The sequence below is a fragment of the Carassius auratus genome, chromosome 32 (genome assembly GCF_003368295.1).
Source record: "Carassius auratus strain Wakin chromosome 32, ASM336829v1, whole genome shotgun sequence".
NCBI lineage: Eukaryota > Metazoa > Chordata > Actinopteri > Cypriniformes > Cyprinidae > Carassius > Carassius auratus.
Window position 1 is genome coordinate 22720597 of NC_039274.1, and position 6045 is coordinate 22726641.

Consider the following 6045-nt stretch of genomic DNA (forward strand, 5'->3'; position numbering starts at 1 on the left):
ACACAGTGGCACATACATCTGACAGACGTTCTAGAAGTTAGTGTAGCTCCAGGATAGAATTTCATTAAGGTAAACTGACTGAATACATTTGTTTAGATCAAATAAGAATCATGGAGAGTTATTTTGATATTCAGAACTATGCAGTATTGTGTCAGAATAAAGTGCTAAAAAATTAAGAATAGTTTTATTCTATTAATCACAATAGTCTTAAAAAGTTTTTTTTTTCTTTTAGAGTCATATAAGATAATTTTCAATAAGATTATGATAGATATCAAAGTGTTACTGTTTCTCATTAAGTCTACATTTTTATTGCTATAGCCTATATACAGTATGAATACCCATTCATGGAATAATGTGATAAAATGTTCTGTTCTCTAGGATGAAGTGTCATTAATTACCATATGTTAAAATTACACACCATCATACCATATGAAATCGCAAAGGTCATGATTTTATTTTTAGTCCATGTCCAACAGATGTACTGTAACATTGATTTCATGTAGTAACTAAAGAATCACCACAATATGAGTTTGTGGTGTTTAATTTTATTATTATTATTAGTATTATTATTATTATTATTATTATTTGACTGAAATATTTATTAAAACTTTATCAAAAATCAGTTGAATTTTGATTCAGACCACAATCAGATTTTTGATCCAGAACATGTTATTTCTCTTTAAACCAAGCAGACATCTTTTGTCTCCTCTCAGTGATCAGGTGTATGACTCCCATCATAGTACACCACCAGCACTCAGCGTCAATGTGATTGAGAACCATCTGCACATTGGTGCTGGTGAAGAAAATGAGAAGCCAATGAGAGTTTTGAGAAGCTGCTCTCCCTGAAATCCATTTAATGGAGCAGGTGCTTAGACCAGGCGACGATATAGGAGAGAAAAGTAGAAGGTAAACCAAATAACAATTTGAGATTGTGTGAATGTTCACAGTTTACTAGAGCTCTGCACATCAAAAAAAAAAAAAAAAAAAAAAAAAAAAAAACTAGATGAGTATCCATTAATAGAAATCAAATTCATGAATTAGGGGAGTTTTTTCTGTTCCCAAAGATGAAGAGTCCTTAATTGCCACATGTTATCTACAATCTTCATGATATGAGTGTTCAATATTAAGTTATTATATGTTTAGAAGATCCTTTAGTTTGTTATTCCCCTCTTTAGATCATATTTTTCTGCAGTCCATTTCCTGGTCTGTAGAGGAATCTGTTTCCAGTGATCTCGAAGAACTTCCTCCTAAAGATGAGCAGGTTCAAAACTCTCCAGCACCAGTCCACCACAGTCGAGTCAGTCCAGAATCAGCTCACAATGACAGAGTGGATTTGACCACTGAGGGTGAGTTTACTGCCCCAAACATTACACAAACTACTGTTTGATATTTTATAGATTTTGTGGTATGAATTACGCATCACACTTGTAGGACTTCTAGTGACAAGTTAAACTGATGTCCTGTATACCATATTTGCTTTGGATGCAGCAAATAATTTTTTTTTTTTTTACTGAGAAAACTGTAGAAGTTTATGCTTAGACATCAGACAAAATCTATTTTCTTTAGGCACAACAGACTACTGCCTGTCTGAATACTACATTGACCACAAGTACCAAGGGAAACCAAATAATATATGGTCTTTTTGAGTTCTTCTGTTCACGTTGGTGTGAGGACACTACCCAGAGCCCAGAGACATAGAGATAATTGATCACAGCGTCTGGTCTAAGCCTGACTTGTCAAGCGGTAAGATACAGTTCATCACAACTAAGCAGACGAAGTGTAATTGAAATCATAAAAAACAAGGAGGTGAAAGTAACACCTGGGCAAAGTGGTTTTATAAAAGATTGATAATACTGAAAATTTAACTGATTTTCTAATTTTGAAGTATAGAATAGTCAAATGATTGTTGTGAATAAAAAAAATAAATAAATTATTTGGCGACTAGCTCATCACCCGGACGCTGCATTTAGTCATTATCTGCTGTCAGGCCTAAAAGATGGTTTTAAACACAGCTTAGAATGCTCGCTCTCCTAAAACATCACATATAATAATCTTCAATCCACCGTCATAGAACCTGGAGTAGGGTGAGCACCTGCTAATAGGCCCAAGGGGGCACAAGGGGTATGTTTCTGAGGGACAATGTGGGACACTGCCTTGCGCCGTCTACCCCATGGGCAGACTCACTGATAGTGGTTTACCCATTTCTAGCACATACCACCTTACATGGTATATTAATAATGCCATATTCCCCTAAACATGTGTAATTGCTGATGTACTGTATGCTTATGACAGAATCGACAATCCTGACCTGGAGTTGTAAACAAACTGATCAAAAAAGAAGTTGAGTCAGGCTTCATGATCAGCCCATTTGCCAGGGCTCCATTTAAATGTAAGTTTTGTATTGGAGTGGCTACAAAAAAAAAATTATCGGGTAAAAAATGCCTAATAATCGACCTGTCAGCCCCTCACAATTCCCCGTTCCCAAGCATTAACAGCTTGAACTCTCTATGATTTTTCACTTAAATACTACGACACAGATCAGGCTATTGACATAATCAAAATTACAGGTCGGGGTGCTTGGCTCATGCAGCCCATCCATCCAGATTCATGGCACCTATTTGGAGTTCGCTGGCTCGGGAAATATTATTTTGCTTTACGTTTAACTTTTGGATTTAAAAGCAGCCCTAAAATTTTCAACATGCTATCAGAAGCCGGCCGCTGGATTTTGGCGAACAACTACACTATTGCCCAACTCATTCACCTGCTAGAAGATTTTTTAATAATCTCACCCCCCAATGCCATCCCAGCCTTTCACATCCTCACAGTCCAAAACGTTTTTTCTGAGCTAGGAATTCCTATCGCAGAGGAAGAAACCATGGGCCCTGCAACATCCATTAAGTTCCTAGGAATTAATTTGGATTCAAACTAATTCCAAGCATCCCTGCCCAAAAAGAAAATTTTTTCTACTCTCATTGAAAAAAAAAAAATTGGGTAACACTTTAGAATAAGGTTCTATTAGTTAATGTTAGTTAATGTATTAATTAACATGAACAAACAATGAATAATACATTTATTACTGTATTTATTAATCTTCGTTAATGTTAGTTAATGAAAATACAGTTATTCATTGTTAGTTCATGGTAATTCACAGTGCATTAACTAATGTTAACAAGCTCAACTTTTGATTTAAATAATGCATTAGTAAATGTTGAAATTAACATGAACTAAGACTTATAAATGCTGTAGAAGGATTTTTCTTGCTTAGTTCATGTTAACGGAAGTAGTTAACTAACATTAACTAATGGAACCTTATTCTAAAGTGTTACCAAAAATTGTTCAAAATGCAAACTCCTATCCCTGCTTGGACATTTAAACTTCGCAATGTGCATCATTCTGCACTTTGTGCATCTCCCTTTATATTGCATCTCTTCTCACTCGCGTCCTCCATTCAATCGCTAGAGGACCTCATTTCCATAACTCAAGCATGTAGCTATGAACTCAGGCTAAGGTTAACATTTCTAAACCAGTGGAACGGCCTATCCTTTTTCTATAACAACTTTGTTTTTTTCCTGACCGATATCCCACTGTATACAGGCGCCGCCCCCTCCATTGGCTACCAGCCAATAAGTACTGCTCGACACTTTGTTTATCCTAGCATTTTTTGGTTTTCTCAGATGCTCGGAACTTGCCATCACTTCTAAATTCGACCCAAAAATCCATCACACCATCTCAGACTTATCAGTATTAGATGTTGAAACAATTTCATATTTGATTAAACAAAGACCGAACAAACCAAAAAAAGTTTATTTCATCTACATTTTTAACCTCTCATCGCCAATCCAACCATACCAGTCAATTCTGGCATATTCGCAATGGAGAAGCTCTCAGGCTAAATCTCCTCTGGAACCCCTATTCATAGACGAATCCAAAAAACCTGTGGCACGTTTTTGATTCCAGAAACACCTCAAATCTGTTCTCCAATAGTCAGGCATTCCAGTAAAGAATTTTTCAAGTCACTCATTCCATATTGGGGCAGCAACTTCGCCAGCCCCAAAAGGCCTCTCCCAACAGCAGATCCAAGGCCTTGGGAGATGGTCCGCAGATGCTTTCCATAGCTATATCAGGACCAACCGATTCCACATTAAAAAAAGCTCACCAAACCCTTATTGAATGAAAAAACAGCTGGACATGAAAACACGCTGGAGAGAGGTAAGCAGGATAATCGTTCTTAGAGTTAGCAGGTAGCTATTGACCTAGTTGCGAACAAGACCAGACGGTGACTGAGTGTGTGTGTGTGTGTGTGTGTGTGTGTTTTGTAGGAGTGGTGTTTTGCAGGTGGATGAGGAGCAGGTGGGAGTGATTAGTATTCTGGTGAGGGCGTGCGTTGTGATTGGTTGGTGTTGGAGCCTGGCGTGTCTGTTACAGTGAGTGTTATGACAATGCTAATATTAGAACATTCAAATAGGAAAATATAACCAAGTGAAAGTTTATAGGCCTAAACGGTGAGTGAAATTCACATATTCACTAAGAGGCTGTAATAATTGACCAATTTAATCTTTTAGTAATGAAGCAGAGGAAGGGGAACACAATCAGTACTCGGGCGAGGGCTCCCTCTGCTGGCGTGGCGTTACACTTTTGTGAGGATCCACAGCTTTTGAAAAAATGTATTAATAACAATTTAGTGACATTTTAAAATGATAAATGCCAATTTATAATGTCATATTTTTGAGCTAGAGGATTTCTTGTAATATTCTGTGATTATTCAACTCCTATTCAACATTGCTGTTTTAGTTCCCTTATTTGTATGTTAGTTATGTTAAAACATAACAAAGCCTTTGGAATATTTATAACAAAACCTAAACTGTTACTGATATTTATCCCATGTATATGCTAAAGTTGAATATGACCTTATCAGAAACAAATATGGCCAAGTCCAGAGCTCTTTCAAAAGCTATAGAAAAGGAGTTATTTTATTATTTTCAAAGACACTTAAAGTCATGAGATACAGTTGGCAGCTTTGTTCATATGTTTAAAGGAGTCATATCATGTGATTTCAGTTTTTCCTTTCTCTTTGGAGTTTTACAAGCTCTTGGTGCATAAAGAAAATCTGTAAAGTTCAAAAGAGATATTCTTTATCAATTTTAAGAGTCAACCACACCCCCCCTAAAACGGCTCGTTCTAACACGATCCCAACATCTCTACGTCACTATGTAGGAAGATTTGCATAATGCTGCCCAGATGTTTACGCAGAGAAAGAAGACATACCTTTTATTCTCATTGTAGTATTGTTGTTGCTGCGCCATGTTGTATAGACACTGTGCGTTTGGTTGTGAAAGCAAAACTACTTTGTTTGGCCTTTCAAAAGATAATGCTATATGATTCGTCATGCCTGGAGCTGATCCGTGCTGGTTGCTGAGGAAATACATCAACTTTGCACTGTGGATCGCTGGATTGGCTTTCACCGTGGACAAAGCGGAGACCCGTTGGGGTCGTCACATGTGGTTGCCGTAAGCCCAGTGGATGATCCTTGGCACGCCATCCTCAAGCCGGCCTCTGCTTATTCTAGGCCACGGCTCACTCAAGGCCCCGATGTGTGATGCTGTTTCGCTGAGAAAGCGAAACTACTCGGTTTGGCCTTTCAAAAGAGGACACAACTAGAATTCATGTAGGCATCACGTTTATAGCGGGATATAATGTTATTGTCTTGTCGCTCCGGCTGGACAGGGCATCACAATATGTTAAGGGGTGTAACATTTCGTCACATGCTTGATATATTCAGCCAATCAAAAACGCTCTGGATAGCTGGCCAGTCACAGCACACCTCACCTTTCAGACCGTGTAAAAATCAACGCATCTCAGAAGGTGGGGAGAAAAAATGTATGCACAGTATGTGGAAAATAATGTTTTTTTTTTTTTTTTACCTTAAACAGCATAAACACATTTCATTACACCAAATACACAAAATAATGTTCTTATTAGCACCATCATATGTCCTCTTCAAAATAGGTTTTAATAGAAAACCATTGAGGGTATTAAAAATAAAGC